A 14,310-nucleotide genomic window follows, 5' to 3' on the forward strand; every position below is an offset into this window, starting at 1 on the left:
TTGCTCAGTGCGTTAAGGATCCAGCGTTGCTGTGAGCTGTGGTGTAGGTCGCAGACATGGCTCAGATCTGGCGTTGCGGTGGCTCTGACATAGTCGACAGCTACAGCTCCAATTAGATCCCTAGCCTGGGAACATCTATATGCCACAGGAGTGGCCCTAGAAAAGGCAAAAAGCCAAAAAAAAAAAGAAAAAAAAAAAAGAAAAAAAAGAAAACCAGAAAGAAGGACCACCAGAATGAATGAGTAGTCCTGGGGCCACTAAACACCAGTTTGAAGAAGAATGAAAGCTTGCATCTACCCTGATCCTTATCTGTGACCCTACTTTCTACTCCTAAACTATAAAACCACCTCCTAATCTGTCCCAAGTGAGGGCGCAGTCTTTAGGGCATTAGCCTGCCATGGCCTCCTTGCCTGGCAAAGCAATAAAGCTCTTCTTTTCTCCCTTCACCCAAAACTCTGTCTCTGCATTTCTATCTGGTACCCATGGACAGAGACCAGAGTTTCAGCGACAAACAATAACAACAGTTTCAGAGTTTGGAGCCAAGAAAGGTTTATTGCAGGACCACGCAAGGAAAAAAGGTGGCTTGTAGTCAACTACCCTAAACTTCATGATGGTACTGGGGGGAAAGTTTTTATAGGCAAAATTTGGGAAGAGGGCTGCTCAGGTGTCTTGCTCTCAGTCTGCAGGTGCCATCCTCCACCTGGGTGGGGGCCTTAGTTACTGCAGAAGATATTATTCTGTATACCCATTGAAGAGGAACCAGGATCCTGCTTTAATCACTGTGCTAGAGGAGTTCCCATCGTGTCTCAGTGGTTAACGATTCCAACTAGGAAACATGAGGTTGCGTGTTCGATCCCTGGCCTTGCTCAGTGGGTTAAGGATCCAGCATTGCCTCGAGCTGTGATGTAAGTCACAGACGCTGCTCAGATCCCACGTTGCTGTGGCTCTGGCATAGGCTCCTGTGGCTACAGCTCCTATTTGGCCCCTAGCCTGGGAACTTCCATATGCTGCGGGAGCAGCCCAAGAAATGGCAAAAAGACAAAAAAAAAAAATCACTGCACTAGAGTTTTGATAGGGATGGAGTAGGATAGTTACACAGGTAGTTATAGAAGTCCCAATAAGGGACATTGTATAGGGAACCTAATGAACTTTCGGAGATCACTGTAAGTTAATTAACTGCTCAAGAAATCCATCAGACCAAAGCAGGCTTGTTTAACTAATAAAAGCATGAGATATGCCTCAGGTCATTAAAGGAAAGATAAAAAGAGGCCTGCATTCAAGTTCAGACCAAGGGCAAGGGTTTAAGGACAGCCCTTCTGCTGATTTGAATAAGCACCTTGACATTCCTAGTTTGACCTTAGAGGGTCAAATAACTTTCTTACCAAATTCCTAGCAGGAGCTACTCCTCAAAGAAAGAGGAAGATGCCATCTTTTCCCACGCCCCTCTCCCCTTGGACTGTAAAAGTGTAGCCTGCCTAATCCTCAGGGGAGTGCTTCTTTGTCTGCCCCCAATTGCATCTCACATAAGCGTCTTCTCTTTTTCTTTTTCTTTTTTTCTTTTTTTTTCTTTTTTTTTTTTTTGATCTTTTAGGGCCATACTCGCAGCATATGGAGGTTCCCAGGCTAGCAGTCGAATCAGAGCTGTAGCTGTACCACAGCCACAGCAACGCATGATCTGAGCTGTATCTGCGATACAACACAGCTCATGGCCAATGCCGGATACTTAACCCACTGGGTGAGGCCAGGGATCTGAACTTCATCCTCATTTGTTAACCTCTGAGCCACAACGGGAGCTCCACAAGCGTCTTTTCTTAATAAACCTATTTCTTGCCTATTACTTTTTCTCTCGCTGAATTCCTTGTGCACTGAGGCACAAAAAAATCTGAACCTCAGTAAGTCCAGACATCAGGTGAGTGATTCTAATTTAAAAATGGTGGGGAGGAGTTCCCTTTGTGGTACAGTTCGATCCCTGGCCTTGCTCAGTGGTTAAGGATCCGGTATTGACGTGAGCTGTGGTGTAGGTTACAGATGAGACTCAGATCGTGCATTGCTGTGGCTGTGGTGTAGGCTGGTGGCTACATCTCTGATTCGACCTGGGAACCTCCATATGCTGCAGGTGCAGGCCTAAAAAGACCAATAAAATAAAATAAAAACCCTGGACTCAAGTCCAAGTCTGCTTTAGGCTGTGTTCAAGTCCTGGCATGTGGGTTCATGTCTCATTCTGGGTTCTGGGTAGGTTCACGTCATAAATCTTGTTGGTTTCAGTTTCTTGATTGTTCCTTTGTTTCTGCATTCCCTATTTCCCTGATTAGTAGTTGTTTGAATTTGCCTTTTGAAACCCAGGGAAGGTCTAGAAGGCTGAAGCCTTTATTCCACAATATGAAATGGGGGACCCAGAAAGGTTTTTGTGCCCAGGAGGGCCCTACAGAGTCCTATTCCATTTCAGAAACAGCTTTGGGGAGTTCCTGCTGTGATGCAGTGGGTTAAGAATCTGACTGCAGTGGCTCAGGTCGCTGCAGAGGTACAGGTTCCATCCCTGGCCCAGCACAGTGGGTTAGAAGAGTCCAGCATTGCCAAGAGTATGATGCAGGTTGCAGGTGATAGGGATGAAGTAGGATAGTTACACAAGTACTTGTAGCCGTCCCAGTAGGGGACCACTGACAGAGAGGGAAACCTAGGGAGCTTTGGGAGACCACTTTAAGTTCATAATTGCTGAAGAAAGCCATCAGAACGAAGGCCTGCTTAACAAATAAAACCATAAATAAAAGCGTAAGATATGCCTCAGGTCACTAAGGGAAAGATAAAAGGAGGCCTGTGTTCAAGTGCAGCAAGATAACGACCCTTAGGACTAAGGATAGAAGTTTAAAGGAAATGGGAGTTCCCGTCGTGGCTCAGTGGTTAAAGAATCCGACTAGGAACACTGAGGTTTCGGGTTTGATCCCTGGCCTTGCTCAGTGGGTTAAGGATCCGGTGTTGCCATGAGCCATAGGCCGTAGGAGCGGCCCAAGAAATGGAAAAAGCCAAAAAAAAAAAGTTTAAGGGAAAGATGACATTCCAAAGTAGGAGACTCTCATTCTGTGGAAACCTGAAATGACATATTTTAGCATAAGCTACCACCCTTCTGCTGATTTAATAAGCACCATGACAGTCCTAGTTTGACCTCATAGGGTCAAATACCCTCTTAGCAGATACGAAGGAGGAACTAATGATGTAAACTTACGTCTGTTCTAAGAAAAAGGAAGAAGGTGGTCTTTTCCCCTTCCCACTTTCATTGGATTATAAAAATGTAGCCCACCAAATCCTCGGGGCAGTGCTTCTTTGCCTGCCCACTTGTATCTTTCACAAGCATCCTATCTTAATAAATCTATTTCTTGCATATCACTGTCTCTTGATGAATTCCTTCTGTTTTGAGACACAAAGAACCTGAACTTCAGTAAGTCCAGATACCAGGTGAGGGATTCTAAATAAAGAAAAACTGTGGGTTCGGAGTTCCTGTTGTGGTGCAGCAGAAACGAATCCAACTAGGAACCACGAGGTTGTGGGTTCCATCCCTGGCCTCACTAAGTGAGTGAAGGATCTGGCATTGCCCTGAGTTGTGGCGTAGGTCACAGACGTGGCTCGGATCTGGCATTGATGTGGCTGTGGTGTAGGACAGCAGCTGTAGCTCCAATTAGATCCCTAGCCTGAGAACCTCCATATGCCAGAGGTGTGGCCCTAAAAAGCAAAAAAAAAAAAAAAAAAGCTCTAAAAAAATCAAAAAACCCAAACCTGGGGGTTCAAGTCCCAATCTGGCTTCTAGCTGGGTCTGAATCTCAGCCCGTGGATTCAATCCAAATCCGGGTTCTAGCTAGGTTCAAGTCTTAGTGTTGTCAGTTTCACAGGTGCAGGTTGGAGTCAATCCCTGGCAGAGGAACTTCATAGGTCTCAGGTTTGATCATTTAAAAAATATGTATATATAGCAGAAACAGCTTTGGAAGCCAGCAGTTCTTGGTTAGAGTCGCAGAACCACCAATTTTTCTTGGGCAAGTGATTGTGAAAACGCACACCTCAGATAGGAACTTGAATGCAATTGCACCGCATATGGGACTTGAACCCACAATCCCTGGCTTAGGAGGGGGACGCAGACCCAGTGTCCCAGCTGAAACTGCACATCTTCTCAGGACTTAATGAAGCTCAGATTCTTTATGTCTCAGCGCAGAAGGAATTCAGCAGGAGGCAAAGGTAAGAAGTAGATTTATTAATCTCCTTTGCAAAGAGATTGTGGGAAAATGGGGCATGAGAGGATGATCACGACCCAGGTCCGGAACGAGTTCCTTGGGACAGGCTGCCAAGTGAGGGCCCTTGGCCCCACACAGGAAAGAACTCAAGAGCATGCCATGGTAAAGGGAACACCAAGACATACATTCCATAGGCAGAATGCGGCCCATCTCAGAAACCAAGAAGGACCCTGAAACATGAGATGGTTAGTTTTTATAGGCTGGGTAATTTCATCGGCTAATGAGTGGGAGATTTATTCCAACTCTTTTGAGGGAGGGGCAGGGATTTCCAAGAACTGGGCCACTGCCCACTTTTTGGCCTTTCAAGGTCAACCTCAGAACTGTCCCAGCACCTATGAGTGTGTCATTTAGCTAAAGTATTAAATGAGTGTATAATGAGGCTCACGATCTACTGGAAGTTGAATCTCCCACCATCTTGGACCTAGTCGGTTCTCACCAGTTTACATCGTGTCCTCAACGCCTCTGTCATTCTCTTAATGGTTGTGCCCTGCCCCCTTCCCTCCTGTCTCCCTCCTGATCCCTCCTGTCCATCTCTCTGGATCTCAATTTCCTTTGATGTAAGGAAATTAGTAGTCTTCTCAGTGAGAGTCTTTGTGGGAATTCAACTTACATATAAGACACCTGATACATAAAAAGTGCTCAGTACAAGTGCTTTCCTTCCTTTGAGGAAATGAATTCAGGGTGGGCTTTTATCTGCCCAGAATGACTTAGGCACAGTCTTTTCTGAAGATAAGTGAGACGTCTCACAAATATTGGAGTGCATCCAAATCATTTGGGACGCTTAGTTAAACATACAGGTAACCAAACTTCACCCAGGGGGTTCGGTCTCAGTAGCCTTAGCGTGGAGTCCTGGCTTCTCTTTTAATAAGCTCCCTAAGTGATTCATATGCACAATCTCACCTAGTACAGTGTGAGAACTTCTGTACTAGGAAACACTTCATTCAATAAATATGTGCCAGGTGCTAGGCAGAGGCAAAGAAGAAAACAATGTAATTTTTGAAAGGTCAATGCCTAGCACAGGGCTTGGCATTAATGAGCACTTATTAAATAGTTATCAAATGAGAGATTCAAGGAGGTGTTTTCCTACTGGGGGTATGAGCAAATAAAACAGGTAATAGCCATAAGGACTTTTTTTTTTCTTTTTTTTTTTGTCTTTTTGCCTTTCCAAGGGCCACACCCTCAGCATATGGAGGTTCCCAGGCTAGGGGTCTAATTGGAGCTGTAGCCACCGGCCTACACCAGAGCCACAGCTACGCGGGATCCAAGCCACATCTGTGACCTACACACTAGCTCACGGCAACGCCAGATCCTTAACCCACTGAGCAAGGCCAGGGATCGAACCTGCAACCTCGTGGTTCCTAGTCGGATTCGTTAACCACTGCACCACAACAGGAACTCCTCCATAAGGACTTTTAATGAGAGGGGGCACCAAAGAAAGGGTAGCTAGAGCAAGGATTTGCTGCCTGCAGAGGGAGGCATCTGAAAAGACTTCCTCGAAGAGGAGCTTCTGACAGCTTTTGAAGGATAGGCAGGGTTTGCCAGCCAGATGAGTGGCTGTGTGCAGAGTGTGACAAGGTATGTCTGGAGCACAGGTACCAGGGAGAGTCCTAGGAAGTGAAACAGGAAGAGGTGTGTGTTTGGAGACAAATCTGCTGTAATAGGGACTTTCAACTTTAGGAGGAAGTTCATTGGGAGTCATGGGAGTGATGGGGTAAATAGATTTTCATTGTAGAAAGCTTGTTTCAGCAGCCTTCAGTATGAGAACAGAATGGCACCATCAATACCAAGGAGAAGGATTAGGAAGCTGGTGCAGTAGTCCATGAGAAAGCTGGAGATCTGAACTGAGTCCATGAGAAAGCTGGAGATCTGAACTGAGTGGAGTGAGAGGATTTTATGTAGTACTTTCCTATATTGGAATGCTCTCATCCCAGTGTGGTGTTTTATAAAACTTGGAAATTTTGTCTATGAGGCTATTACAAAGAGCCTTTTTTGATTGTGAAAGTAACATATTCATTACAAAAAAATGTAAAATATAGAAAAGCATAAATAATAGGGATTGGAGTTCCCATCGTGGCTCAGTTAACGGATCCATGAGGTTGCAGGTTCGATCCCTGGCCTTGCTCAGTGGGTTAAGGATCCAGCATTGCCATGAGCTGTGGTGTAGGTCACAGACGTGACTCGGATCCCTCGTAGCAGTGGCTTTGGCGTAGACTGATGGCAACAGCTCTGATTAGAACCCTAGCTTGGGAACCTCCATATGCCGCAGGTGGGGCCCCAGAAAAGACAAAAAAAAAAGACAAAATAATAATAATAATAGGAATTATGTAAAATGCCAAAGTCCAGAGATAATCACAGCTGAATGTTTTGGTATATTTCCTTCTTTTTTTTTTTTTTTTTTGCTTTTTAGGGCCACACCTACGGCACATGGAGGTTCCCAGGTGAGGGGTTGAATTGGAGATACAGCAGCTGGCCTATGTCACAGCCACAGCAACGCAGGATCCAAGCCGTGTCTTAGACTTTCACCACAGCTCACAGCAATGCTAGATCCTTAACCCACTGAGCAAGGCCAGGGATTGAACCCCCAACCTCATGGTTCCTAGTCAGACTCGTTTCTGCTGCACCACAACGGGAACTCCATTTTTTTTTTTGGCGGCGGGGGGATATATTTACTTCTAATTTTTTGTTTTGTTTTTAGGACTGTACCTGTGGCATATGTAAGTTCCCAGGCTAGGGGTTGAATCAAAGCTGCAGCTCCCTGCCTACATCACAGCCACAGCAACTCAGGACCCAAGCCATGTCTGTGACTTCAGTTCACGGCAATACCAGATCCACTGAGTGAGGCCAGGTATTGAAACTTCATTGTGATGGATACTAGCCAGGTTTGGTTCCAATGAGCCACAATGGGAACTCCTTTCCTTCTAATTGTTTTACATGCATATTTCAAGCTGTAAAATACAAACTCATCATAATTTAATTTTTCCATATTGTCGAATATATAAATTTTTCCCTTTTACAAATAATGTTATAATGAACATACTCCACATAAACCTTTGCCCACATCTTTGATTATTTTCCTAGGAAAAATTTTAGAAGTAGGATGATTAAACCAAAGGTAATTATTATATTTATCATTAACAAATATCTCTCTAGGAGTTCCCATCGTGGAGCAGTGGTTAACGAATCCGAATCCGACTAGGAACCATGAGGTTGCGGGTTCCACCCCTGGCCTTGCTCAGTGGGTTAAGGATCTGGCGTTGCCGTGAGCAGTGGTGTAGGTTGCAGATGCGGCTCGGATCCCGCGTTGCTGTGGCTCTGGCTACAGCTCCAATTCGACCCCTAGCCTGGGAACCTCCATATGCCATGGGAGCGGCCCAAGAAATAGCAAAAGACAAAAAAACAAAAAAACAAAAAACAAATATCTCTCTAGAAAAATTGCCAAATCACTCTCCAAAAAAAGCTTTTGCTGGAATTCCTGCTGTGCCACAGTGGGTTAAGGATCTGGCATTACTGTGAGCTTGGTGTAGGTCAAAGGTGTGGCTTTGATCTGGGGTTGCTGTGGCTGTGGTGTAGGCCAGCAGCTGCAGCTCTGATTTGATCCCTAGTCTGGGGACTTCCATATGCTTCAGGTGTGACTCTGAAAAAAAAAAAAGAAAAAACCCTTCTGTTTTTGTGTCAGCTATGAAGAGCATTAGTTCATCTAGAACATAAGCATGTAAATTCTTTACTTCAACATGATATAAAAATCACATTTCTTGGAGTTCCTGTTGTGGCGCAGTTAACGAACCCAACCAACTAGGAACCATGAGGTTGAGGGTTCGATCCCTGGCCTTGCTCAGTGGGTTAGGGATCCGGCGTTGCTGTGGCTGTGGTGTAGGCCGGCAGCAACAGCTCTGATTGGACCCCTGGCCTGGGAACCTCCATGTGCCCCGGGTACGGCCCTAAAAAAGACAAAAAAAAAAAGAAAAGAAAAAAAAAATCACATTTCTTGAGTTCCCACTGTAGCTCAGTGGAAACTGGGGACTCGAGTTCGATCCCCAGCCTTGCTCAGTGGGTATCCAGCCTTGCTTTGGGCTGTGGTGTGGGTCAGGGAGGCTGCTTGGATCTGGCGTTACTGTGGCTGAGGTGTAGGCCTGCAGCTGTGGCTCCGATTTGACCCCTAGCCTGGGAACTTCCAAATGCTGCAGGTGTGGCCCTAAAAAGACAAAGAAAAATCACACTTCTGTTTCTATTAACTTCCTAGAATCTCTACTTCCTGTATTAATAACAAGTGTTTTCTGGTGTTTGCTAAATGCCAGACACTGTCGTGGGTGGCTTCCCTGTATATTTTTTAATTCTTGCAGTGTCTTTATGATATAGGCACTATTATTGTCTCCATGAGGAACTTGAGGCTCAGAGAGGCAAAGGGATTTGACCTTGGTCACATATGAGGAAAGAGAAAATTATACATCCCGCCAAATTCTTCAATCAGCGTTGGCCAGAAATTATAACTGAAGCCAGAGGCCACAAGCCTTAATTCTTCATTTAATGAGGAATCTTGAAAGGGGTAAGATGATGGTTGACACAGGTGGCTGGAAACAAAGGTTTCAGCTGGCCTTACATCTTGGATAGGTGAAAAGAATAGAGAATATTTACACATCAATTATAAAATTTATGTTAAATCTATATTTATTTATAGCCTATCATTGTAAAGTTGAGCTTCTAAGTTTATTTACTAAGAGGTAGACAATTTCCTTATACTGTGACCTGTTGGTTTTAATGGTTTCAAGGATTGCTGACTAACAACCTTGAGATCATAATTTTTTTTTTTTTTTTTTTGTCTTTTTAGGGCCAAACCGGCTGCCTGTGGAGGTTCCCGGGCTAGGGGTCAAATCAGAGCTACAGCTGCCGGCCTACACCACAGTCACAGCAGCACGGGATCCAAACCACGTCTGTGACTTATACCACAGCTCATGGCAACACCAGATCCTTAACCCACTGAGCGAGGCCAGGAATCGAACCCACATCCTCATGGATCCTAGTCAGGTTTGTTAACCGCTGAGCCACTAAGGGAACTCCAGCAGTGTTCATGATATTGTCTAATAAGTTCTGTCACCTTAACGTAAAGTTAATTAACCCAGGGAAGTCATAGGGATTTAATTATCGTAAGTCGACAGGTGAGTTCAATGTCTTATGATGTACATTGTATTTAATCTTGAATAAAAAACCCAGTGTCATAAAGAAAACCCCCTTTTTTTTTTTTTTTGGTTTTTTAGGGCCGCCGCCATGGCATATGGAGGTTCCCAGGCTAGGGGTTGATTTGGACCTGTAGCTGCTGGCCTACACCACAGCCACAGCAACAGGGCCACAGCCACGATGGGAACTCCCCATAAATATTTTTTATAGGAAATTACTTTTTTTTTTTTTGGTTGTTGTTGCTGTTGTTGTTGTTGTTGTTGCTATTTCTTGGGCCGCTCCCGCGGCATATGGAGGTTCCCAGGCTAGGGGTCGAATTGGAGCTGTAGCCACCGGCCTACGCCAGAGCCACAGCAACGCGGGTTCCGAGCCGCGTCTGCAACCTACACCACAGCTCACAGCAACGCCGGATCGTTAACCCACTGAGCAAGGGCAGGGACCGAACCCGCAACCTCATGGTTCCTAGTCGGATTCATTAACCACTGCGCCACGACAGGAACTCCCAGGAAATTACTTTTGTTAAAATGTTTTTTGTGGGAGTTCCCATCTTGGCTCAGCGGAAATGAATCTGACTAGTATCCATGAGCACACAGGCTCAATCCCTGGCCTCGCTCAGTGGGTTAAGGATCCGGCACAGCCGTGAGCTGTGGAGTAGGCCAGCAGCTACAGCTCCAATGCGACCTTTAGCCTGGGAACCTCCATATGCCATGGGTGTGGCCCTAAAAAGACAATAAATAAAAATCCATACTATCTCTGTTGCTTCCTGGAGCACCAGAGATGAGCACAGCTGGAGGAAGAAGGTGGGGAGAAAGAGTAAGATAACATTCAGCTCCCCGAATCAGACCTTTTCCTGTGTCCTTCCACTGATCAAGTCACATTTCATGGCTGGTAAAATCCATGTTGACATCCAGGCTGCCTTCAGGACTTGTGACACAGCTCCACTTTGCAACCATGGCTGGAATGTCTGGGAACCAAACAGGATTTCACAGAGAGGAAAGCTTCATTCTTTAGGAATGGCCCCAGTTCAGGAATCCAGAAGCCAAGGCTACAAACCCTGTTTAGCAAGTCACCTAACCATTGTGAGATCACACTGCTTAAACTCTCTTAACCTTTTTCTTTTTTTCATTTGGGCTGATGGCATGACTTTACTTATACAAATTCATAAACAAACTCTTGGAGGTCCTGTTGTGGCTCAGTGGGTTACGGACCCGACATAATGTCTGTGAGGACATGGGTTCAATCCCCGGCCTCACATTGGGTAAATGATCCAGCATTGTCACAACCTGCGGTGTAAGTTGCAGGTAAGTGTAGGTAGGTCTTAAAGGAAATAAATAAATACTAAACAAACTCTGCTAAAAGGGAATCTACTTTGTATTAGTTACTTGTCAAAAGGCTGCCTTAGTATTAATTATACACAAATTTTAAAATGCTGTATTTGGCAAGAATTCTCCAAGATTTAAGTGGAAAATACTACGCTGAATAGCCAACTAATTCAGCTATTCTGAGTACATTTGAGAGTACATTTTTGGGGAAGAGATAAAATGACTTTTTCTGATCTACACCAAAGGTCAGTCCTAGTAAATAATTTTTATTTGTTATTAAAGTAACTGGTTTGGAGTTCCCATTGTGGATGAGCACGTTAAGAATCCGACTAATATACATGAGTATTCGGGTTCGGTCCCTGGCCTCACTCAGTGGGTTAAAGGATCTGGTGTTGCCTCCAGCTGTGGTGTAGGTTGCAGATGAGGCTGGATCTGGAGTTCTATGGCTGTGGCTAGGCTGGCAGCTAAGGCTCAGATTCAGCCTCTAGTCTGGGAACTTCCATATGCCATGGGTTCAACCCTAAAAAAATTAAAAAGTACAAATAAATAAATAAACTGGTTTGTGATAGTTCCTATGTGCCAGAGCAGGTTAAGGATCTGGCATGCCCACAGCTGTGGCAAAGGTAGCAACTGCGGTGCAAGTTTGATCCCTGGCCCAGAAGCTTCCACATGCTGCAGGCAAAGCCAATTAAAAAAAAAAAAGAAAAACAAAGGCACTGGCTTGTAATATTTTCACTTAACACTGTGGATATTTTCTTATAAACTTTATATGCAGAATGGTGGCATTTCAGTATTTTCACTGGACTTTAGTTTTTTACCTTGTAAAAAGGGGAAAATAATCTCTACCTCACAAATATGTTGAGAAATTCACATAGAATAATGTGTGTTGAATGTTGAACACTTGGAAGAGAGTGTGATACATGGTAAGCTTTCAAAAAATGGTACTTGTGGAATTCCCTTCATGGCTCGGCGGAAACAAATCTGACAGGATCCATGAGGACGCAGGTTCAATCCTTGGCCTCACTCAGCAAGTTAAGGATCTGGCATTGCCATGAGCAATGGTGTAGGTCACAGATGAGGCTCAGATCTGGCATTGCTGTGGCTGTGGTATAGGCCAGTGGGTATAGCTCCCATTCAACCCCTAGTCTGAGAATCTCCATATACCGCAGGTGCGGCCCCCCCCCCCAAAAAAAACAAAAAAAAAAAGGTCTTATATTAATTATCTATTTCTGCATAACACATTACCCCTAAATTTAGCAGCTTAAAACAACAGGCCTGCATTTCTTCCTTCCTACCTCCTTCCTTTCTCCCTTTGTTTCTTTCTTTCTTCATCCCTCCCTCCTCCTTTCTTTTTTTTTTTTTTTTTCTTTTTTTAGGGCCGCACCCTTAGGTTCCCAGGCTAGGGGTCTAATCCTAGCTACAGCTACTAGCCTACACCACAGCCACAGCAACATGGGATCCGAGCCACATCTGGGACCTACACCATAGCTCATGGCAACACCGGATCCTTAAACCACTGAGCGAGGCCAAGGATCCAACCCTCAACTTCATGGATCCTACTCAGGTTCATTAACCGCTGGGCCACGAAGGGAACTCCCATTTAATTATAAATGGGGTTGAGCTTCTTTTCAGGTTTACTAGTCATGGATAAGCTGTTCTTTTTCTGTGGGCTACCTGTTCCTTTCGTGATTTGATTTGAAAGTCTAGTCCTGATGGACTGCAATGCCAAAGCCCTTTCTAGGCCTGCTCTCCTCCAGCCACCATCAGCTGGGCACCCCTACCCCCCGCCTGCTTAGTGCTCTACTGCCGCCTAGTGACAGGGGTTGGACTTACCACCAGCCTTCACTGACAGTCTACTTGCCTGCTCCTGACTGGGGATAACTCTCTTGTACTAGAACGTGATGCCCTTGGTTCCTAGGCACCTCTTTTACCAAATCAAAACACAAGACCTCCAGTTAATATGAATATCAGATAAATGACAAATAACTTTTAGCTGGCACATAATTGTACGAAAAATTTACTTATGGTTTATCTGAAATCCAAATTTAACTAGTTGTTGTGGAATTTATCTTGCAGCCCTATTCCAGGTCTTCGCTAAATCTGGGTCCCCAGCCTCACCATGAAGCCTTACCTCTTTTATTCTCAGCAAGTTCCACTGCGTCACCTTCCAACCCAGTGGTTTTCAAAATGGTGCCTGCAGGCAATACATGAATTATTATGGCTGCGGATTTAAAATCCTAGCTCCAGCCCCTTAACAAGGTGTGAAATCTCATAAAAGGAACAGCCTCTATGATGCCTCTGTTTCCTCATTAGAAGAATAAGAATAGGAGTTTCCGTCATGGCGCAGTGGTTAACAAATCTGACTAGGAACCATGAGGTTGCAGGTTCAATTCCTGCCCTTGCTCAGTGGGTTAACAATCTGGCATTGCCGTGAGCTGTGGTGTAGGTTGCAGACGCGGCTCGGATCCTGTGTTGCTGTGGCTCTGGTGTAGGCTGGCAGCTATGGCTCCCATACGACCCCTAGCCTGGGGATCTCCATATGCCGCGGGAGCGGCCCAAGAAATGGCAAAAAGACAAAAAAAAAAAAAAGAATAAGAATAAGAATAATATTTTTCAGGAGTTCCCATCGTGGCACAGTGGAAACAAATCTGACTAGGAACCACAAGGTTGCAGGTTCGCTCCCTGACCTCACTCAGTGGGTTACAAATCTGGTGTTGCCATTAGCTGTGGTGTAGGTCGAAGACACAGCTTGGATCTGCCGTTGCTGTGGCTCTGGTATAGGCTGGTAGCTGTAGCTCGGATTAGACCCCGAGCCTGGGAACCTCCATATGCCGCTGGTGCGGCCCTAAAAAAAGGACAAAAGACAAAAATATATATATATATTTTTTCAGAGTTCTTTCCTGGCTCAGCAGGTTAGGGTGAAGGATCCCCTGTAGTCACTGATGTGGCTCTGGTTATAGATGTGGCATGGGTTTGATCCCTGGCCAGGAAATTTCCACATGCCTCAGGGCATAGCCAAAAAAAAAGTATATTAATATTTCCCTCATTGAATTGTCTTGTGAGTGTGGCCCAAAAAATTTTTAAATTACATCTTATGACTGCATTGATAGTAAAATGGATACACAAACATTGCCTGTTGTATTTGTCCAGGGGCCATGACAAAATACATGGCCTTTCTTCTATGTAGACATGGAGAGAGAACTCTTTGGTGTTTCAACCTCTCTTTATGAAGACACCAGTGCTATGGGACTAGGATCCCACTCTTATGACTTGATTTAACCTTAATTACCTCCTTAAAGGCCCTATCACCAATTACAGTCACATTGGAGATAGGAGATGAACTGGATGGTGGTGGGGGACATGATTCAGTCTATAACATATATTTATTTATTTAATTTTTGGGGGGGCCGCATCCACAGCATATGGAGGGTCCCAGGCTAGGGGTTGAATAGGAGCTGTAGCTGCTGGCCTGCACCACAGCCACAGCAATGCCAGAACCCAGATGCATCTGTGGACTACACCACAGATTGTGGCAATGC

Source organism: Phacochoerus africanus, chromosome 4, assembly GCF_016906955.1.
Source record: "Phacochoerus africanus isolate WHEZ1 chromosome 4, ROS_Pafr_v1, whole genome shotgun sequence".
In the NCBI taxonomy this organism is placed as follows: domain Eukaryota; kingdom Metazoa; phylum Chordata; class Mammalia; order Artiodactyla; family Suidae; genus Phacochoerus; species Phacochoerus africanus.